The sequence below is a fragment of the Aquarana catesbeiana genome, linkage group LG02, assembly GCF_042186555.1.
Source record: "Aquarana catesbeiana isolate 2022-GZ linkage group LG02, ASM4218655v1, whole genome shotgun sequence".
In the NCBI taxonomy this organism is placed as follows: Eukaryota; Metazoa; Chordata; class Amphibia; order Anura; family Ranidae; genus Aquarana; species Aquarana catesbeiana.
The window spans coordinates 328906903-328931113 of NC_133325.1; the positions used below are offsets into that span (position 1 = coordinate 328906903).

The 24211-nt window shown below is 43.4% G+C and overlaps 1 protein-coding gene across 2 annotated transcripts in view; it reads right to left on the minus strand.

Moving 5' to 3' along the window:
- TAB3 (TGF-beta activated kinase 1 (MAP3K7) binding protein 3) overlaps positions 1-24211 on the minus strand; it is a 109807-nt gene that overhangs the window by 76730 nt on the left and 8866 nt on the right. The window lies entirely within an intron of this gene.

A 24211-nucleotide genomic window follows, 5' to 3' on the forward strand; every position in this document is an offset into this window, starting at 1 on the left:
CCACTAGGTTTTTTTATTTTTTGCTAAATAAACCAGAAAATTAAAAAAAAAAAAAAAAAAGTTTTTCATATTTTCTTATAAAATTTTGCAAACAGGTAACTTTTCTCCCCCACTGTTGTGTATTGATGAGGCTTTCACTAATGAGGAGGCACTGATGATCAGGACACTAATAATCAGTGCCCTGATTATCAGTGTAGATGTCCCTTTAACATAAGCCAATTATCAGCTCTCCTCACACTGTCAGAGTGAGGAAAGGAATGCTGATAACCAGCTTGTGTTTACCAAGTAATCAGCTGTGTCCAATTACAGCTGATCACGATGTAAACAGTCGTTGTAATTGACTCTGTCCCCGATCTGTGATCAGCTGTGTCCTAAGGAAACAGCTAACACAGAGCACGCTTCCCACGTGCCGCAGCGGGCGTGCAGGAAGTGCTAATAACGGAGGACGTCATATGACGCCCTCCCGGCAATGTGCGACCACGCTGTAGCCATCATTTGGCTAAAGCGTGGTCAGGAACTGGTAAAGAATTCTCACTACACATTTTTTTTTTGCTACTCCTGTCTCCCAGGCAATAAAGTGCATGTAACCTTGTCCCAGTCTTCTATCTTGCCTCCCTGCTGAAATAGTGTGGTCGGAGAGTGGCTTGCTTTCTCCCTACCACTATCCGACCAAGTCTGCCCAGAGAAGAAAAAAATCCTACCATCTAACACAAATCTTTAGGCCTGGCCTTGTGCTTCCTAGTGACAAAAGACAGGTGGCGAAACAATGGAACTGGTACCCTTCCCTCTCCCCCAGGCACACATATAAAAAGGGGAGATGGGGCGGAGCCTCCATGATGGACATCTAGTCTCAGAGCTCCTTCCCACTCCGGTCTCCCCGGCCACATAGCTACTGATAGCCGATGCACTCGCACCCCCCACAAGGCTCACCCGATACCAGAAAATCCAGGGAACACCCCCATGATCTCCGGATCCGTGAGAAGAAGAAACCTCTCCCGTCAACCTGGATTTGGCCTGTCGGCTGAGGAGAATCCTAAGATGGCGCCCGGTGCGCTGCACAATGAGGAGGAGGGGGGAGATGAAATGGACGCGGTCACAGACTCAGGGGCACTGGCGATTCATATGCAGGGCCCTGACATGTCGGCAATGCTCAGCCCACTGTCTCCCGCAGGCCCTCTGGATTTCACAACACTGATGGATGCCTTCTCTAAGATGTTGTTCAGGATCCTGGCACAAACAGCTGCCCAAATAACTTCTACTACTCAGGCAGACCTGCACAATTTAGGCTCCAGGATTGAGGCCACAGAACAAAAAGTGGAACAAACGATTTCCAGAGCAAACCAGAATATGGCCCATATCCAGGATTTACAGGACCAACTGGACACTGCTAGCTCTAAAATCGACGACCCGGAGAATCGCTCCATGCGTTATAATTTCTGTATTAGAGGGCTACAGGAAGTAGTCAAGACACCCACCTAGCAGTCAAATATTTTATCAAAGGACTTATCCGGATCATCCGTCTGGAGCTAGACAGGGGTCACAGAGCTCTCCACCCACCTCGCTCGAATGGACTGCCCAGAGACGTGGTAGTTAAACCACACTTCTATGGGGTTAAGGAACAGGTCATGTACCTGACCAGGAATGCGGAGCAGCTGTGCATTCAGGGACACCCTGTCCAAATTTTCGCAGACCTCTCCCCTCTCACTATCCAACGCAGGAGAGACCTGAAACCACTTCAAGTCTTAACACAAAAAATGATCAAGTACTGGTGGTCCTTCCACTTCCGCTTGTCGTTCTCCTACAAGGATAAAACATACGGCTTCGCCTCTATCCATGAAGGGGAATGCCTGTTGGTACACCTGGGCCTTATTTCCCTGGACTCTACATCCACTGCGAGCCAAAGGAACGCAGGATCGGCTAAACATCCATCTCCGCAGAGCCTGATCGCTCCAGTCTGGAAGAAGCAGCAATCCAAGCGCTCAAAAGAATCTCATCCCTCGTGAACAACAGGGTCCTCCAAACCTCACACATTTTTCCTGCTCACTCAGGATGTTTCCCTCTCGGTCACCTCCCACACGCACACCGGGAGTGCTCCTTCCAAAAAAGGACATATCTCACTTGACATAGGCCTGACTGTCCATTGGGAAACCCAACTCATTCGTCCTGTTCAAAGGGACAATGCCTTCCCAAATTTATTCTGGCACCCACTGGGGGTCCATCCGGTGGCAGTATAATTTCTACAAGCATTGGGACTGAACGTTTGGGCCCTTACTTAGTGGTCCTGGATGGGTTTGGGTGGGGGATCCGGGAGGTGGAGACATTTTACGCCCCCCCCCCCCCGGCCATCACTTTATTCACAGTTCACGGTTACTTACATTCATTCTACTCATATGTTTTCAATAGTTCCAGTTGACACGGTTAAAAGCTTATGGTTTAATCTAATACTTATGCCCTGTACACACGGTCGGACATTGATCGGACATTCCGACAACAAAATCCATGGATTTTTTCCGACGGATGTTGGCTCAAACTTGTCTTGCATACACACGGTCACACAAAGTTGTCGGAAAATCCGATCGTTCTGAACACGGTGACGTAAAACACGTACTTTGGGACTATAAACGGGGCAGTAGCCAATAGGTTTCGTCTCTTAATTTATTCTGAGCATGCGTGGCACTTTGTGCGTCGGATTTGTGTACACACGTTCGGCAACGGATTTTGTTGTCGGAAAATTTTATAGCAAGCTCTCAAACTTTGTGTGTCGGAAATTCCGATGGAAAATGTGTGATGGAGCCCACACACGGTCAGAAATTTCCAACAACAAGGTCCTATCACACATTTTCCGTCGGAAAATCCGACCATGTGTACAGGGAATTAGTTGAGCTCAAACTTGCTGTTTTATTATTCAGACGCTCCGCACCCAGGGGGCTCGGGGAGCGGATCCGCCCTTGTAGGTGCTCCTGGGAGTGGAGCATCCTCTGGGAGAGGGGGGAGGGGGGGACCTCATCAATGCAATGACTGAAAAGGTTATAAAATGTTGGGCCCCCATCCTCCTACTAAGCCTTCATAGGTGGTCGGCGGGGCCGGAGTGGACGTAGTACGCCTCCCTCTGCCCTTGCGTGAATGCAGGTTCTCCGCGCAGCGGTGGTAGTTTATCTGCCTCTACGGAGATCGCATTGGTCAATACTTGCCAAGAGGAGGAGTGGTCGAACCCGCTCCTCTCTTGCAGGTCTCGAGGAGGTCTACGATGGGGATCCATTGAGGCCACCTCGGTCCCTCACAAAACTTTACTCTTAGCTTCTCTCTTTCCTTTTTCTTCCCCATCCCTTTACTTTTACTTTTTCTTTTACAGGCATCGGAGAGGATCCATGCACAAGTACCTTAAAAGAGTTGTACTCTCCCTTCTTGGTCTACAATAGCTCCCGTCTGGAATTACAGGGTGGAAGGTCCCCACTCAGTGAAGCATTTTATCCCCCGATCTGATCTATGGCACCACATGATGGGAAAATAGCATCCATTCGAGTAGCTTCCAATAACGTACAGGGACTGAACTCCCCACTGAAACATAGAAAATATTTCCAAAACGCTTCATCTATGCAGACAGAGGTGCTTCTCCTTCAGAAGAGTCACTTTCCCCGATCATATAACCCCTTGTTTGTCCACCCTAAATTCCTGCAATTCTTTTTGGCAAACACGGAAGACAAAACTAAAGGGGTGGGCATCTTCCTGTCTAAAGCAGTAACCTTCTCTCTCAAGGAAGTCATTCAGGACTCCGAGGGCAGATACATCCTCCTATCCGGCTCTGAATGGGACCCTGTATACATTCATCTCATATTATACCCCAAATCGCAATCAGGCCAGATTTTTCACCTCTAAGCTAGAAGTTCTTGCCCCTCACTTCGTGGGGACAATAGTCATGGGGGGAGATTCGAATATAGCTTTGGACCAAATGCTAAATAAGTCAGGAAAAGGTCATTCTAGATCACTCAGGCCCCTGAAAGAAAGCCTAAAGATAGCCAAAACCCTCCACACCCATGGCTTGGTGGATATTTGGAGAGAACTTAACCCAACTAGGATGGACTATACCCACTATTCAGCACCCCACCAAACCCTGGCAAGGATTGACCACATCTTCGTGCCTGCCTCCTCTATCCCTCAAGCCACTAAAGCGTCCATTAGGGACTCACCATTGTCTGACCACTCGATTGTAATGCTTTACCTCACAAGACCGACCAAATTGGATGGTACTTTTTGTTGGCGATTGAATGAATCAATAGGGAAATAAGTACAGCGCTGCGCCAAAAAATACTGAAAAGGTATATAATACAGTTAGCAGCTAACACACCTCTAGACACAGGTAAGGGTTAAAAACAATAATAGTGTAGCGCTATGTGTATATATATATTATAAATCTTAGGGTCTGATGAAGGCTTTGTAGCCGAAACATGTCGGGTGGACCCCTCACGATTACCGCGATTGATCTTTTTTGAGCTGTCTTTGATCTCCTACCATGTGAGTTTTTATTGATGTTTTTAAACGTTATCATGCCACGTGAGTCTTATTTCTCACATGGTATTTGAAATATTCGTTTGGCCTGTTGGACCGTTTGGGGACGCTGAAAGCTGTGGCGAGACCCCTCCCCCTATTGGAAGCCGAGGATATCTGACGATTCATCTTGCCAGACCGGGTGGCCAATAAGCTTCTTAGACTTGTAAGACATAGGTCTTTTCAAGTCACCTAACTCTGGTAAGCCTCTTTTGATGCTCCGGTGATGGTCCCGCCACCTACTTAGACCCTCTATCCATCTGTGGTTCCTTATCTATCTATCTATCCATCTGCCAGATGTGACCAATTCCATCTACGAGGAAACTCTGGAGTTTTATTTCCATAATTTTCAACACACAACCCTCATAGACTTTTGGTGGTGGTTTTCTATTCCACGAGTCACTATCACCGTATTTCAAGTGTTGTTTTGAATCACATAGTGTCACTGCAATATTATTTTGCCCCGCAAGGGATGATCAAGTTTCTATTCACTGTCCATTTATGTAAGATTTATTATATATATATATATATATATATATATATATATATATATATATATATATATATATATACACATATACACACACACACACACATATACATATATACACATACACACACATAGCGCTACACTATTATTATTATTATGATCGAATGAATCGCTACGATCCAACACACCATACTGGATAATGAAATTAAAGAGTACTTTAAGGGTTAATGACAATGGTGAAGTCCCCCTGAAAGGCTCAGAGCTGCACATAAAGCGGTAATACAGGGAAGGATAATTCAAATATCCACCAAGCTGAAAAGGGAAGGACGAGTAGTAGACTTAGACAAACTAGAATGGGATTTTCAGAAACTCTCCAAAACACACAGACGTAACCCCACAACCGCATAGAGGAACCTGTTGGAATCAGGTAGTCGCCCTAAACCTAGAGCTTACTACCCAAGCTAAAAAAAGCCTTAGATGGTCCAATGCTGGCTTCCATCTTCACAAAAATAAGGTGGGGCCTTGATTGGCCTCAAAACTGACACCCAAACCCCGCACATTTTACTCCAAAGGTTCGTGACTCCACAGGATCGCTCACGCAAAATCCAAAACGGATCATGTCAGCTTTCCATGACTTCTATGCAGACGTATACAAATCAAAAGGTGATACCCAGTCCCCAAACCCTCACCGAATTTCTAGATGAAATTCCCCTCTCTACACTCACACAGGAACATATCACGTTGCTGGATAACCCAATTACTGAAACAGATGTTTTGGGAGTAATTAAAAACCTCAAGAGGGGGTCAGCCCCTGGACCAGATGGTTTTTCCACGTTATTACAAAACCATTTCAACCACACTAGCTCCCCAATTGACGAGATTCCACAATTTTTTCCGGTGAAATTTTTCCCTAGACAGCGCCGCCAATCTAGCTTATGTGTCTGTTATCCCCAAACCAAACAAAGGCAGTTCTGAAGTGAGCAACTACAGACTCATTTCATTAATCAACAATTAACTTAAAATACTAACCAAAGTCATGGCCAATAGACTTTCGGAATGTATAGGGGGCTATTTCCACAAGGACCAAGTAGGCTTCATCCCGGGGAGGCAGGGTCCTGACCAGATCCGCAGAGTGGTGGAAGTAATCCCCTGCTGAAATCTACACGGGATGGGGGGCCCTCCCAGGAAGGATTTCCATTATCTGTGGATTTACAAAAAGCGTTTGATACCGTAGAGTGGCCATATCGCCAACCCGAGCGCACAAGTCAAACTACAGGGCCACTACTCAAACCCTTTTTCGACACAAAGAGGCACAAGACAGGGTTGCCCCCATCTCCCATTATTTTTGCCATAGCGATTGAAACCGTAGCCACCGCCATAAGATTCCACCCAGATATTCACAGTGTTAAATGTGGTCCCCGTGTACATAAATGCACCTTATTCGCAGATGATCTGCTGCTCTTCATTACTTCCCCCTCCTCATATCCACTCCCAATATTTTTAAACTCCTCCAAGATTTTAGCACGATCTCAGGGTTGAGACTAAACATGGCCAAATCAGTAGCTCTAAAAGTCGCCACCACCATTTCTATAGTTGAGTCTCAAAAACTACTTCACTTTTACCTGGGAACCTTCTTTGATCCCATACTTAGGCATCAAACTGACAGCCAAATACCCTCCCATGTATACAAAGCTGAAGGAGGATCTATCATGCTGGGGATGGGGAATCTGTCCTGGATAGGCAAAATAAATGCAGTGAAGATGACCCTCTTCCTTAGGATTTTATACTTATTCAGATCCCTACCCATCCCAATCCTGAGATCACCTCTGCAAAAATTTCAACCCCAGATAATCTGATTCATTTGGGGTAATAAGGGATATCGCTGCCCTAAAAATAGGATTATTATAACAGCTTACCTGTAAAATCCTTTTCTTGGAGTACATCACGGGACACAGAGCCATAGTAGTTACTATGTGGGTTATATAGGCCACTTTTAGGTGATGGACACTGACACACCCTAAGCAGGAAGTTCACTCCCTATATAACCCCTCACATTACTGGGAGTACTTCAGTTTTTGAAGCAAAGCAATATACGTGTATCAAAAGAGGGGAGGGACCTCTGTGTTCCGTGATGTACTCCAAGAAAAGTATTTTACAGGTAAGCTGTTATAAAAATACTATTTTCTTTATCGTACATCACGGGACACAGAGCCATAGTAGTTACTATGTGGGATGTACCAGAGCAATGCTAACTGAGGGGAGGGAGACAACAAAAATAGGGCACAATTAGACCAGAGGACCTATACTGCACGCCGCGACCAAAGGCAATATCCTCATGCCTTTTTCCATCCACCTGATAGAATCTGGTAAACGTATGGACTGAAGACCAAGTTGCGGCCTTGCAGATTTGAGCCACGGAGGCTTGGTGATGCACTGCCCATGAAGCACTAACAGCCCTGGTGGTGTGCGCTTTGATTTGAAAATGTGGAATCTTCCTCTTCAAACCATAAGCTTGAACAATTACTTGCCGAATCTACTTAGAAATAGTAGATTTCGATGCTGCCTGTCCTCTTTTAGGACTTTTAGGCAACAAAAACAAAACATCCGTTTTTCGAATCTGAGCACTCGCCTTCAAAGAAATTTTGACTGCTCTCACCACATCAAGAGAATGTAGTGACTTTTCTTCCGTAGAACAGGGTTCTGGAAAAAACGAAGGCAGAACAATATCCTAGTTTAGATGAAAACCTGACACTTAGGATGAGGACGTAATACTACTCTATCCTTGTGAATAATTAAATATGGCTCTTTACAAGAAAGAGCAGCCAATTCCGATACCCTTTTTGCAGAAGATATGGCTACCAGAAAAACTAGCTTCCTTGTCAAAAGGAGCAAGGGAATATGCCGTATCGGCTCAAAAGGCTGTTTCTGTAATGCCGACAGCACTAAATTCAAGTTCCAAGGGTTCAGGGGTGACCTACAAAGAGGATTAATCCATGTTACCCCCTGTATAAAGCTACGGACCAAAGAATGCGAAGCAAGTGGTCATTGAAACAATACGGATAAGGCCGAGACCTGGCCTTTGATAGTACTCAAGGCCAGCTTCATCTCTAACCCCATTTGCAGAAAAGGCAGAGGCATCCCAGGCTTTACGGAATAAAGAGTCGGCCTTACTATCCATCTGTTTCTTAAGGACTCCAGAGTCCTCAAATGAAAGATCTGACTTTTTAGATGCTTGTGATATAGGAGCATCTAATCTAGGACATTTGAAAAAAACTTCCTCAAAATCGGACTGAAAGGGAAAACTTCTCGTGTCCTCTAGACTGGAACAACCTTTTTTCAGGATCTTTCCACTCAGAAAGGATCATGTTCTTGAGTAAATGATGCACAGGGAAAGACTGAGTTTTCTGTCCTTGCAGACCTCTGTACATTTTATCCTGAACAGATTGGGCTTGCTAAGGCATCTCAATCTGTTCAGAAGTATATATGGACTTTAATAGCTCTTCAATATCTTCAACTGGAAAAAGATACCTAGTTGAGCCACCAGTATCCTCATCCTCTGATGCAGACTCCTCATCAGACGTAGATACTGGATTCTCACCTTCTTCCAGGTCAGAAACATTACGTGAACTACTGGTCTTTGATACTAAAAGAGATAGAGACCTAGCTGAGACTGAAGGCTCCTGAGCCACTACCTCCTTCATAGAAGTCATTAACTCCTTAAGAGAGGCAGTAGATTCAGAACCTGCCTTTGACAGAATACAATCCTCACAAAATAGTTTCTTACAACTATCAGAAAGCCTGGCTCTACAGTTCCCACATTTTTTTTATTTACAGGTTTGTCAACCTAGAAAAAAAAACAGAAAACAAAACCATAAAAGGCTTATACAGAACCCAAGGGCTTACCTTGGGGGCAGTATTGGATCCAGATGCTACCGCTGGCTCAACTCGAGTGGGTGCTCCATGCTCGGTCCTGTCCTCAAGTTCCATAGACGAGAACGTAGGCTGGTGAGACACCTCTGACCGCCGCTGCACTGCTAAACTAGCCTGCGCTGCGTCTGGCAGACTGTTTCCAAAGCAGGGAGTCCCCTGCATTGTACCACGCCACGATCCTTTAAGAAAACAGCGTCCCGGAAGTGCGTCATGTCACTTCCGGTTTCGGCGCCATCTTGCCGTGTCACCAGAAGTCCTCAGATGCCATTTTGGTACACCCAAAGACACAAGGAAGATGCCGATCCACACAGCTAGATGCTGGACCTGGAAGGGAGTTGCCGCTGCTAAACCACCAGGGAGGCAAGTAACCAAATACATAAATGGTGCCCTTCTTGGTCTAAAAACAGCCCAGACATGGCCACAAACAGTCCTGGATATCACCACAGAAGGGGGGTCCACCAACCACAGTTACCAGACCTATAAAAAAAAAAAACATTACGTTGTGTTCCTGGAGGGTCTGGAAACACAAAACAACTAAGGGTCAGAGGAGAGGGAGGGGCCTTTTAAATTGTGTCTGATTTGTTTCCTGTAGAGGGTGGAGTCAATCATCTCTCAAGTAGCTGTCCTGGAAGATGGGGGGGGGGGGGGGGGGATACTGATTTTATTATTTCCCCGTTTACTGCACTCAGATGTTTGGCATAAATTTTTCATGGCATTTATTTTTTAAACTTTTGGACATGAATGCAGCTAGAGCTGATAAGTACACTATAGTGGAAACTGAAAATGAAACCATGAACGTTCAACTCCACCCCCTTCCCAGGCTATTTTTACTTACCTTTTTTAAACTTTTGCACAGTAGTGTAAAGCTATATTAATCACTTAAAAAAATAAGATTGGATTTCCAAAAAGAAAAAAAAAAAAAATTCTCTACGTGTATGACATTCATAATTGTGTGTGCTTAGAGTCTTTGCTATCTGCAGCTTTCAGCAGGATGATGCAAACACATCATAAATGAATAGGGTGGATGTACAGCGCTAAATGCAGTCTTATCTAAGTACAACAGCAGTAGACTTAACGTGACTGCACAACCAAATTTAAAGAGATCCATCTCATCCTACTTGCATTTTTTTTAGCCGCTTGATCTCTGGAAGGTTTTATCCTCTTCATGACCAGGCCATTTTTGCTATTCAGCACTGCACTACTAAGTGTATATTAAAGCAGGGTTCCACCCAAATTTTGAACATTAGCTCTATGCATTCTCTTCCTTGCCTAGATGCTGACATGCTGTGTAAAAAAATTTAAATCGCCGTAATTACCTTTTTTTTTCTAATCTTCTTAGCACTTCCTGGGTTTTCCTCCCATGGGAGTGGGCATGTTTCTAGCCTCTCCCAGACCTCCCACAGTCCCCTGGGAGCTAGTCTCAGGCTTCCCAGCATGCATTGTGCAACAGCGTCATCACAACATCTCGGTGAATGCTGGGAGCACAGCATTCACCGCATCCAGGAAATACATGCTTGTGGGCTTCAAATGTCCACAATGAAGATGGAAACCGCCTTCAGTGAATTTTATAAGTTATTCTTTACAACGAAATCGGACACAGGCGGACTTATTACACAGAACATGTGAGTAGATAATCATGAGAAGAAAAGTTTGTGAATGAACTCCAAAAAAAAAAAAAAAACGATAGATAGGTGGACCCCCGCTTTAATTGGTCTGTTTGAAAGTTAAAGGCATCTACAAACTACGGTATAGAAACACATTTGAAAATTGATCAATGCTAATATACTGACGAACCATCTCCTTTCTTGAGGTCCTTAAAATGCTAGGACAGTACACATATATTCCACAAATGACCCCTTTTTGGAAGGTAGACAGTCTAAGGTATTTAGTATGAGGGACGGCAAGTTTTTTGAAGTTGTAATTCTTTGTCACAATTTGGGAAATTAAGAAACTTAATAAAATTTGTTTGGTTTTTTTTTTTTTCACAATTTTTATTTTTTACATACTGTCACCAGTGCAGTACAGCGTCATCATAATGACTGGTGTGGCGTGATCAGGGACACTGGTTCCAGTATGTTAAAAAAATAAATAATTTTTTATTCAATTTTTTAAACAATTTTTAACTTTTTACTACTATTTTTTTTTTTTTTTTTTTACATACTTTCATCAGAGTAGTTCAGTATCACAATAGTGACAATGTACTACTCTGGGGGGGGGGGGGGGGGGGGGGTGATCAGGGATTTTTTTTTTCCTACACTTCGACTCACACCTACAGTGATGATCACTGTAACAGCAATGTTTTGAACTGTCATGAATGGGTTACATTCATGACAGCTGAGATTTACTATTGTGTACAGGGTGCTGTGATTGGCCCAGGTAGCATGTGATAGCTGAGGGCCAATCACTGCATCACTACAGGATACATGTGATCATGTGATTGCATAATCCCCTGGCTGATCGAAGCAGCTGAGTACCAGAAGCCGCAATCTGTTGTGATCCCGGGGGCGTACATATGTGTTGTCCTGCCTGCCCGTGCCATCCTGCCTCAGTAAAGGTACTGTGGCCAGGCGGCAAGCAGTTAAACCAACCTAAACCATATCCAAGCATATCCAAGCCCAAGAACAAACATTCAATATCTTGCAGCCCTTACACGTGGTGGTTGAATTAGTTTAAATTTTTCACACTTCTTTTCCTTCATTTGCACCTTATGATTCTGCCAGTAGCACATGCCCTGTGAGAATGCTTCTTCTCTGTAGCCACTTCAGCCCCGGATCATTTGGCTGGCAAAAGACCAGAGCACTTTTTGCGATTCGGCACTGTGTTGCTTTAACTGACAATTGCAAAGTCGTGCGACGTGGCTCCCAAACAAAATTGACGTCCTTTTTTTCCCTACAATTAGAGCTTTCTTTTGGTGGTATTTGATAACCTCTGCGGTTTTTATTTTTTGCCATATAAACAGAAAAATAGCGACAATTTTGAAAAAAAAAAAAAAAAAAAAAGCATTTTTTACTTTTTGCTATAATAAATATCCCCAAAATATATATAAAAAAAACATTTTTTTCCTCAGTTTAGGCCGATACGTATTCTTCTACATATTTTTGGTAAAAAAAAAAAAAAAAAAAAAAAAAAAAAAAAAAAATCGCAATAAGCGTTTGATTGGTTTGCGCAAAAGTTATAGCGTCTACAAAATAGGGGATAGTTTTATGGCATTTTTATTAAGAATTCACATTTATACAGCGATCAGTGTGATTAAAAATGTATTGATTACTGTGTAAATGTGATTGGCAGTGAAGGGGTTAACCACTAGGGAGCGTGGATGGGCTGTGTGATACCGATCACCACTCCCGATTACAGGGAGCTGTGATCAGCGTCACTAGGCAGAACGGGGAAATGCTTGTTAACATCAGGATTTCTCCGTTCTCCCTCTCCGTGAGACGATGGCGGGTATCGCCGCGGACATCGAGTCCGCGGGACTCGCGATCACACTCACAGAGCTCGCTGCGGGCGTGCACGCCCGCAAGCCACTTCTTAAAAGGGCAACGTACAGGTACGTTAATATGCCTGTACGTGCCCTTCTGCCAATGTATATCGACATGAGCCTTCGGCAAGCGGATAGTGCATTTGTAAAGAAGCAGCACTGTCGCCCTAAGATAGGATGAATGGTAGCACTACAGGTCACCTCCCCAATCCTCTATAACCAATGGGGGAGGTGTTCTGTTGTTCAAAGAAAGCTGGAACAATGCTAAATAGTAAGATTAAAGGGAGTCATGAGCTTTCTGGCAGGAATAACAAGTACGTTTTTGCACTTCTGCATCAAATAAAACAAAACTATTTCAAACGTATATTTTACAGATCAAAGGGGAGTAAATAAGTTCCTTGTTGGGCTTTACATACATTTTAGATGTAATATAAAAGGTTTACTTTAGTGCCCATTCATACCTAGACAGTACATTGCATTGTAGTTTATACACGTTATTTCAGGCTGCCAACGCACAACAACAAACTGAAAATCCAACATGCACAGCAGGAGGCAGTTTTACCATTGACCGCATGAGTACATGTACCGAAGATTTTCAGGACTCAACACAGACCTGTGGCTCATCTGCGAATGTGCAGAGAGATTGAAGGTACTAAGCCCACAGATACCAGCATTGCTTATGCATGCGCGGAAAACCTGCCTGTGTGCAGAAGTGCTAAAGACTTGACAGACTTTCAGCACATCTACAGTGCCTTGAAAAAGCACCACTTGAAACTTTCCACATTTTGTCACGTTACAACCAAAAACCTAAATGTATTTTATTGAGATTTTATGTGATAGACCAACACAAAGTGGCACATAAACCATAAATGGTTTTCAAAATGTGAAAAGTGTGGTGCGCATTTGTATTCAACCCCCCGCCCCAGCCAATACTTTGTAGAACCACCTTTCACTGCAATTACAGCTGCAAGTCTTTTTGGGGATGTCTCTACCAGCTTTGAACATCTAGAATGCCATTTTGCCCATTCTTTGCCAAATAATTCAAGCTCTGTCAGATTGGATGGAGAGTGTCTGAACAGCAATTTTCACGTTTTGCCACAGATTCTCAAATGGATTTAGGTCTGGACTTTGACTGGGCCATTCTAAACACATGAATATGCTTTATCTAAACCATTGCATTGTAGCTCTGTCTGTACGTTTAGGGTTGTTGTCCTGCTAGAAAGTGAATCTCCGCCCCAGTCTCAAGTCTTTTGTAGACTCTAACATGTTTTCTTCTAATGCCCCATACACACGATCGGACTTTCCAACAACAAAACCGTGGATTTTTGTTTGAAGGATGTTGGCTCCAACTCGTCTTGCATACACACGGTCACACAAAATGCTGGCCAACAATTACGAACGTGGTGACGTACGACAAGCAGAGAAGAAGGAAGTTCAATAGCCAGTGCGGCTCCTTCTGCTTGATTCCAGAGCATGCGTTACCTTTTTTTGCATCTGACTTGTGTACACATGATCAGAAATTCCGAAAACAAAGGAAAATTTGAGAACCTGCTACCCAACATTTGTTGGCGGAAATTCCGCCAACAAATGTTTAATGGAGCATACACACGGTCGGACTTTCAGCCAACAAGCTCACATCCATCCATGTCGGAAAATCCGATTTTGTGTACGGGGCATAAGACTGCCCTGTATTTGGCTCCATCTATCTTCCTATCAACTCTGACCAGCTTCCCTGTCCCTGCTAAAAAGCATCCCCACAACATGATGCTGTCACCACCATGTTTCATGGTGGGGTGGTGTGTTCAGGGTGATATGCAGTGTTAGTTTTCCGACACACATAGGGTTTGGCCAAAAAGTTCAATTTTGGTCTCATCTGACCAGAGCACCTTCTTCCACATGTTGTTGGCATCCCCCACATGGTTTCTCGCAAACTGCAAACGGGACTTCTTATGGCTTTTATTCAACAATGGCTTTCTTCTTGCCACTCTTCCATAGAGACCAGATTTGTGGAGTGCATGACTATCCTGTGGACAGATTCTCCCACTTGAGCTGTGGATCTCTGCAACTCCTCCAGAGTTACCACGAGCCTCTTGGCTGCTTCTCCGATTAATGCTCTCCTTGCCCGGCCTGTTAGTTTAGCTGGATGGCCATGTCTTGGTAGGTTTGCAGTTGTGCCATACTCTATTTTCAGCTGATTGAACAGTGCTCCATGAGATGTTCAAAGCTTGGGCTATTTTTTTTATAGCCTAACCCTGCTTTAAAATCTCCACAACTTTATCCCTGACCGGTCTGGTGTGTTCCTTGGCCTTAATGATGCCGTTTGTTCACTAAAGGTTCTCTAACAAACCTCTGAGGGCTTCAGAAAACAGCTGTATTTATACTGAAATCAAATTACACACAGGTGGTCTCTTAAAGCGGTAGTAAACCCGCTGACTTTTTTTTTTTTTTCACTACACCTGTAAGGGAAAAGGCATAATGAGCTAGTATGCACCGCATACTAGCTCATTATGAGATACTTACCTTAGAACGAGGCGCCGGCATTTCACCCGCTCCACGCCGAGGGAGCTGACATTTCCCCTCGGCGTGTCTTCCGGGTATCGCGGCTCCGGTGCTGTGAGTGGCCGGAGCCGCGATGTCGTCACTCCCGCGCATGCGCGCGGGAGACTTTTTTCCGGCACAGTCTGGCGGCTGCCGGGCTTTCAGCCGAGAATCCCCTGTGCGCATGCGCCGCTGCAGTCAGCGGCTTATTGGGAGGGGAATATCTCCTAAATCGTACAGGTTTAGGAGATATTTTTTTTACCTACAGGTAAGCCTTATTATAGGCTTACCTGTAGGTAAAAGTTTAAAAAATAGGTAAACAACCGCTTTAAGTGACTTCTGAAGGCAACTGGTTTTACTAGATTTTAGTTAGGGGTATCAGAGTAAAGGGGGCTGAATACAAATGCACGCCACACTTTTCACATTTATTTGTAAAAAAATCTGAACAACATTTATCATTTTCCTTTCACGTCAAAATTATGTGTCACTTTGTGTTGGTCTATCACATAAAATCCCAATAAAACACATTTACATTTTTGGTTGTAATAACATGACACATTGTGGAAAATGTCAAGGGGTATGCATACGTTTTCAAGGCACCGTATACACACACACACTAGAAACTCAAAGATGGAGGTGTGGTGGAGGAGAGGACTGAAGTTCCTCTCTGCATCGATATGGATTAAAAAGGTAGCATGTTACATTTTCATCCAGCACACACCAATACTGTAGCTGCTGACTTTTAATTACAGGAAACTTACCTTGTCCATAGATCCAGCGATGTCCTTACCCGGGCTAGTTTTTTACAGCTGGCTGTCCATTGCGCATACGTGAGCCACACTGTGCTTTGTGAATGTTTCCGCAGTCTTCTGGAACCTGTGACGTGTTCCAGAAGAATGTGGGAAGGGAGGAGGGGGGCTGAGACAACTTCTGCTCTGTTTGCCTAGTCAGTGGAAGCAGGTACCTGTCAAAACTAGGAACCTTCTCCCCCCCCATCAAATTACATGCCAATTTAGGTAGAGAAGTGGGGGAGGAGAACTTAAAGCGCAACTTCCAGTTTTTGGGTGAAGCGTCGCTTTAACATGCATTGCATTGGGGCAGCTGATCAAATCGTCTATGGCATCACAGCTGTAAAATAGTGCATGCAGCATTTTCCAGAGTAGCCCACCGCCTTACACAGTAGTGTGTTGTTATGCATGTGCATAGTGAAGGTGACTTTTTGAGCACAGCTTCCACAGTGCAGTTCCTCTTTGAGCTGGTGCAATTCCAATCTGAATGGCATCACAGTGTACAGATGCATGTTACCATGCGTTGTGGTAAAATGTGCATTATTACCATACATTGGTGTGACTGGGCCATACTTGACCTGGAGATTATATAAATTAAGGAATTTAGTGTTAAAGGACTATATTGCAGACTTTTACTGAACACATTTTACACATGCGACAGTTCACATATGGGGTATCTATTCGAATGTTGTATTTAAAGTAGTACTTTTTTTTTGTTTAACCTTAATGCATCTCTTCAGGGTTCTACTTAGGCACAATTAACTAAATGTTAACTTTAATATACAAAACTTCACTTTGTGAATTCAGGTCTACGTTAGGGACACATTCACATCTCTACATTTTACATGTGGATAACAGAACAGGTTTGCATTTTGTATAGTTCACATCTGTGCAGTGCATTGACATGCATTGACCAAACATGTTTATCTCCATTTTGTGAAGCACTGACTCACTTTAAAGGACCTATTACTAGGAATAGCACTTGCAAATGCATAATGAACCTGCACAAATCAATTAACAAAATGCAAGTTTGTTTTTTTTTCCCCTTTTTACTGCTCAACACAATCCAATTTTATATCTGCTATTCTCAAAAGCGGACAATAAATCAAAACTTCACAGCAGGAGGCGAGAGATATTACATATATACATTATATATATATATATATTTTATTAATATTATATCATAGATGAAAACACATACAAAATAATTTGTAATTGTGATCAGTTTTAAGTTAATATGGCAAACAGCAAAGGGTACTATAACAATTTTCAAGTCTCCCAATGTTAGTTTGGAGAGGAGCAACATAATTAGAAATGAGTCAGACTAATAAATCTACATTTGCACAGTTGTGTGAAACTGACCCCAGCATTTAAAATGTCTAGAATAAATCATGCAAGAACAGCAAATAACAATAGCCCTTACTGGATTCACCTCGCTCTCTACATACCATTTGACAAATGCAGTAGGCACCGGAGTACCCAAAATACCAGGAAGGCACACATTTACATAGCCTTAAAATAACAGCAATTCATCAGAGGCTGTCACCTCATTTCCAAGACCTGCCAGCCACCGTTCATCACTTTGATGACCCTTGCTTATGGGTATTTGCCCATTACAAGTTTAGTGAATGAGAAAGAATAAAATACGGTATGTAATTTTCAGGGAAAACCAGTAGTATTTATTGCTATATTTAGAAGTGGCAGGAGTAGTTATAAACTAGGTAGCGGTTTCTGCACTCACACATAACTGCAAATAAGTAAACAAATAAAAAAACATTTAATTGATCATCAGTGCATCATCATAAGTAAAAGTACTAAATTATGGTTGAAGACAAAGCTTACATATGTTTTCTCTTGGCATAAACAGTAAGGATTTCGTCATAATTAATAGCCATAGTGGAAAGTGACAACTATCATTCTCAAAACACTCGTAGAAAACTTCAGGCAGACCATAAATTCAACATGTGCTATTAATGTGCTAATATTTGCGGAGCCTGGAGAACATCATACAGGCATTTCACATTTCAAGACATGGGCTGCTGCAAAGGTAAAGAGCCTCTTTCTGCGGGTACTGCCGTTTTTTTAGTCTGACATGGTCACTTTAAGCCCTGGTTCATACTTTTGTGAATTCTATGTGGATCAGATGCGATCCGAAAAGCATAGATTCTCATGTCATGTAAGAAATCATTATTTCCAATGAAGGTTGTTCACATATATACAGTGCGACTTTGATCCGGTTAAAAAAAAAAAAAAAAAAAAAAGCAATATGAATTTCAGCTCCATAGACTTCTATGGGACCTGATTGAAAACACAGTCCAGTGTGCTGAGAGAGAGAGAGAGAGAGAGAGAGACAGACATGACCCCATAAAGGTTGTTGCTCTCACTAACCAATTTGATCTTTGTTTCATTTTCCTAGTTCAGTGGTCTCCAAACAGTGGCCTGTTGACAGGATGGGACTCTTTTCTTGCCTTTGTCCAGCCCTAGGAGCACTATTCCTTCTTCTCATTTTAACCCTGGGGCACCGTTGCTCCCACTAACACCAACAATTATTATCTTTATTATTATTATACGGGATTTATATTGTGCCAACAGATTGCACAGTACTTTGCAATCTAAAAGGAGACATGTCAATTACAATAAAAGAGGGTTAAGACAAGAGGACTGTGCTCATAAGAGCTTACAATTTAATAGAACAATGGGGCATAATTTGTCTGATACCAATGATGGGGCATGATTCCTCCCACTACCCACGGGTACTATGTCATTTTTTTTACTCTCATGGCCCATCAAGCTTGAGAGATTTTCTACTCCAACTTGCCACGGTCCAGGCCCCCTGAAGTCTGAAGGACAATATACTAGCTCTTTGTTTAGAAAGTGAAAGAGTATAAAAAGCTAAAATCTGATTCAGTCATTTCGGGCAACAATTCACTTTTGCTCGTTTCCTTTTCTCAAGCTTTTTTATGCTGGACTCGGGAGCGTGCCCGCAAGGTAACCCATTGGGAGACCGCTTCTCACAGGGGGTTATCTAATGCGGGGACCCCAGAAGAGCAGGTTCGGGCCACTCTGTGCAAAACGAGCTGCACAGCGGAGGTAAGTATATGTTTGTTATTTTTTTTTTTAGCCACTTGCCGCCCGCCGTCCGTCATATGACAGCCAGGCGGCGCAGCTCTCGCTCTAGGAGGGCATCATATGACGGCCCTCCATTTAAACAGGGAATGACGCGATCGTGTGCACGCATCCCTGTTCCTTCGGTGGCGCCGTGTCATGGAGACACCACTCGCCACCGATTGGCGGTGAACAGCCATTGGGCATGGCTGTTTACCACGTGATCGGCCGTGATGAAGTCACGGCTGATCACAGGTGGTACCGCCCCACTTTGCATGGCACATGCGCGAGAACACTGTTCATCACCGACGCTGGTAAACAGCCATTGGCCGGCGGCTGTTTACCACATCCTTTCACAGCCGATCACTAAATGTCAACAAACCGCAATAACGAGATGTTACCGTGTTCTCCTCCTCACACATAGATCGTGTGTGATAAGGAGATTGCGGTAACGTCTTGTTAGCGCTTACAGTGTACACCAATCACACTGATTGCCCCCCCAATAAAGGAGGATCTGTCACCACCCATCAAAGTACCTGTCACAGTCCATCAGAGTAACCAAGTACCTGTCACCAGGCCATCAGAGTAACCGAGTACCTGTCACCAGGCCATCAGAGTAACCGAGTACCTGTCACCAGGCCATCAGAGTACCCGAGTATCTGTCTGCAGCTCATTAAGTTATCCGAGTACCTGTCTCCAGCCCATTAGAGTACCCAAGTACCTATTTGCAGCCCATGCCTCATAGAATATACGTTGGGGTGTTTGCTTTCCAAAATGGGGTAATTTTGTGGGCAATTCCATTGTCCTGGTGCTCCAGGGCCTTCAAAAGTGTAATAGGTGGTTGAGAAATGAGATGTGTCATTTATGCTCGTAGAAGGCCTGAAGGTGCAACTTCAATGTTGGTCCTTTGTATGTGGCAGGCTGTGTAAAAGTCTCACACATGTGGTATCGCCATACTCGGGAAGAGTAGCAGAATGTATTTTGGGATGTAATTTGTTGTATGCATATGCTGCGTGTGAGAAAAAACCTGATAATTTGAAAATTTTGTAAAAAAAAAAAAAAAAATATTGTCACTTTGCAAAGAATTGTGGGAAAAAATTACAACTTAAAAAAACTCACCATGCTACTTAATACTTTGGAATGTCTACTTTCTAAAAAGGGGTCATTTGGGGGGTATTTGTACTTTCCTGACTTGTTAGTGTCTCAAGAAATGAGATTCACCTGATGTACTAAAGGCCTGATCAGATGTGATCAATTTTCAGTGATTGGCACCATAGTTTGTAGACACTATAACTTTCACAAAGACCAAATAATATACACAAATTTGGGTTATTTTTACCAAAGATATGTAGCAGTATAAATTTTGGCCAGAATTTATAAAAGAAAATTTACTAATATTAGCAAAATGTTATGACAGAAACACAGAAAGGCAATTTCACAAAATTTACGGTATTTTTTTATTTATAGCACAAAAAATAAAAAACCCACTAGTGATTAAATATCACCAAAAGAAAGCTCTATTTGTGTGAAAAAAAAGACGCAAGTTTCATATGGGTACAGTGTTGCATGACTGAGTAATTGTCATTCAAACCGCGAGAACGCTGAAAGCTGAAAATTGGTCTGGGCAGGAAGGGGGTGTAAGTGCACTGTATTGAGGTGGTTAAAAAGGAACCTTTTGTATCACGTTAAGGTGAAAAAACACGAAGGTTTACAACCCCTTTTAAGGGGTTGTAAAGGCAGAAGGTTTTTTATCTTAATGCAATCTATGTATTATGATAAATCTATGTATTATGATAAAAAGCCTTCTGTATGCAGCAGCTGCCCCAGCACCTCCTAATACTTACCCAAGGTCCCTCTCTGTCCAGCACTTTCTGCAAATGTCTCAGCTGTCCGAGATAATCCTACCCGTTTGGCTGAGACACAGCAGCAGCGCCATTGGCTCCCGCTACTGTCAAAGTCAGCTAGCCAATCAAGGAAGAGAGGGGGTGGGGCTGGGCCTTCATGTCTGAATGGATACACGGAGCTGTGACTCAGTTTGGGTGCCCCCATAGTAAGCTGCTTGCTGTAGGGCCAGAAGCACCGAAGAGGCACCTGAGAAGAGGAGGATCTTGGCTGCTCTGTGCAAATCCAGGGCAGGAAAGTATAAAAAAAAAAAATTCCTATAAAAATAATAAACAACGAGGCTTTACAATCACATTAACCACTTGCCGACCTCTGCATGCCGATATACATCGCACAATGGCAGCGGTGGGCAAATGGGCGTACCTGTACGTCCCCTTTAAGAGACGGGGATAGCAGGCGGGACCGGCGGACTCTATGTCCTCTGGTCTCACGGCGATTGTGTCACGGAGCCGCAGAATGGGGAAGTGCCTATGTAAACAAGGCATTTCCCCGCTCTGCCTTGTGTCATGACTGTGATCACTGCTCCCTGCCATCGGGAGCAGTGATCGCTGTCATGTGACTTGAAGCGCATCCCCCCACAGTTAGAATCACTCCCTAGGACACACTTAACCCCTTCATCGCCCCCTAGTGGTTAACCCCTTCACTGCCAGTGTCATTTACACAGTAATCAATGCATTTTTATAGCACTGATTGCTGTATAAATGACAATGGTCCCAAAATAGTGTCAAAAGTGTCCAATGTGTCCACTATGTCTCAGCCACATTAAAAATGGCAGATCTCCGCCATTAATAATAAAAAAAAAAATAATAATAATAAAAATGCCATAAATCTATCCCCCATTTTGTAGACGCTATAACTTTTGCACAAACCAATCAATATACACTTATTGCCATCACAGTGTTGCATCACAAAAAGTGCTCTGGTCAGGAAGGGGGTAAAATCTTCCGGGGCTGAAGCGGTTAAAGACCAAGCCTTTTTTTTTGACACTTGTTGCTTACAAGTTAAAATCAGTCTTTTTTGCTAGAAAATGACTTTGAACCCCCCCAAACATTATATTTTTTTTAGCAGAGACCCTAGAGAGAAAAAAAAAAAAAAAAAAAGGTGCTCGTTGCAATATTTTACATCACACTGTATTTGCGAAGTGGTCTTTCAAAAAAATACACTTCAATAAATTTAAATGAATAAAATAAAAAAACTAAACAGTAAAGTTCGTCCCTTTTTTTGTAGAATGTGAAAGATGATGTTACGCCGAGAATCGTGATGCTCTACCTTACCATAAAGCAAAAGGGTTTGCATCTGTTCAGAATGAATGTTGAAGTGTACTTGCAAGGAATGGCACCACACATGCATTGTGGTAACAGATGCTAAGATGTGTTTTATATTTTTACCATGTATTAATTACCACAACAGATGAGTGAGAATGGGCCATTATAATGTTACTAAACCTAGGACTCTGCATTCACAACATCTGGTTTCCCACAGTACACAGAACATGGAAATGCAATTATATTAGTAAATATAAACTGCTAAATACCTTTTCTCATTAGCAGTATATAGCAGTCGTATGACTTCTAGCAGTGTCCCGCCCAGCACTGATTAATGCTTGGAGACGTTTTCATTCTCCTCTGACTGTCCTATGAGGCTGCATGACCCCTGACACCTGATGAACAGTGCTGATAACATGCAAGCTCCTCTCCCCCAAAAAAATGCTCAAGCAATACACACCAAACGGAGCACGTGCAGAGTGCCTCCAATGGCTCTATGTTATCAGCAGATGGATTAGACAGTAAAAGAAGGGGACGATTAAAGACAGGTTCAAACAGCTTTTTAACAAAATGCACAGGATTAACACCTTAGGTTCCGTAGAGAGTACAAGAAGTATGCTTTACTGCATAAACAGACTGATTTTACTGTTGCTTGTTTAGTAACACTTTAGGCCAGGTTCACACATATAAAAATTGGATGAGGGTTTCCCCGCATCCAATTCGCATGACAGGAGAGTGTGACCGGCTCTCAATGGAGCCGGTTCACACGGTTTCAGGGCAGCCACAGTCCGCATTTAAAAAGGGTCCTGTGCATTTTTGGTTTCCGATTCAGGTGCTAATTCAGGCAAAAGTTCGGACCTGATTCGCACCAAACCCCATGCTGTGAACCGTGACTACAGCATATGTGAACCCAGCCTGAAAGATTTAATTAGCTCCACTTTATACAAAAATAGTAAAACATGCATTTGGGAAAGCAGAATCTTAGGCCCCTTTCACACATGCGGACCGTATGTCCGTATTTCATCCATCCGTTTTCGGATGAAATACGGACATACATGCATCCCTATGGGATAGCGGGTGTCAGCGGATGTACATCCGCTAACACCCGATGTCGTCCGCCTCCGCTCTCGTCCGATTCTGCGGACGGAAGAAAATCCTATTTTTCTATCCGTCTGCAGAGCGGATCGGAGGAACACGGACAGACGGTCCGTGTTCCTCCGATCCCCCATAGGGGAGAGCGGAGATCTGACAGGGCGGTCCCTGCACAGTGTGCGGGTCCCGCCCTGTCATCTGCCTGCTCAGCTGGGGAAAACGGAGCGATCCCCGCTGAGCAGCGGATAAACACGGGGCGGATCAACACGGATCCGTCCCATGTGAAAGGGGCCTAAAGAAGCAATGAACAGAAAATGAAGAGCAAAACTAGCTTGGTGCCGCTGGTTCTGTTTAGTAGTCCAATGTCAGAAAAATGACAGTAGTATAATAAAGCTGCACGATTCTGTCTAAAATGAGAATTATCTCACGATTCTCGTGGCGTAACATCATCTTTCACATTATACAAAAAAATTGGGCTAACTTTACTGTTTCGTGTTTAATTTAATTAATCAAAAAGTGTATTTTTTTCCCCCAAAAAATTTGCGTTTGAAGGACCGCTGGGCAAATACAGTGTGACATAAAATTATATATATATATATACACACACACCTATATATATATGTGTGTGTGTGTGTGTTCTAAGTAATTTTCTAGCAAAAAATACTGATTTTAACTTGTAAGCAACAAGTGTCAAATAAGGTTTAGTCTTTAAGTGGTTAAACTGACCTCATTTACTGACAGAAGTTCATTCCTTTGATCTAAAGCAGTGGTCTCCAAACTATGCCCCGGGGGCCGAATGTTGCCCTTTGCATGTTTTTATCAGGCCCTTGGGGCATTATTCCCTCCACTGTCAGCAACAGTGGGGCACTATTTCTCCCACTGATACCAATGGTGGGGCACTATTTCCCCTACTGACACCAATGGTGGGGCACCATTTCCCCTACTGACACCAATGGTGGGGCACCATTTCCCCTACTGACACCAATGGTGGGGCACCATTTCCCCTACTGACACCAATGGTGGGGCACCATTTCCCCTACTGACACCAATGGTGGGGCACCATTTCCCCTACTGACAC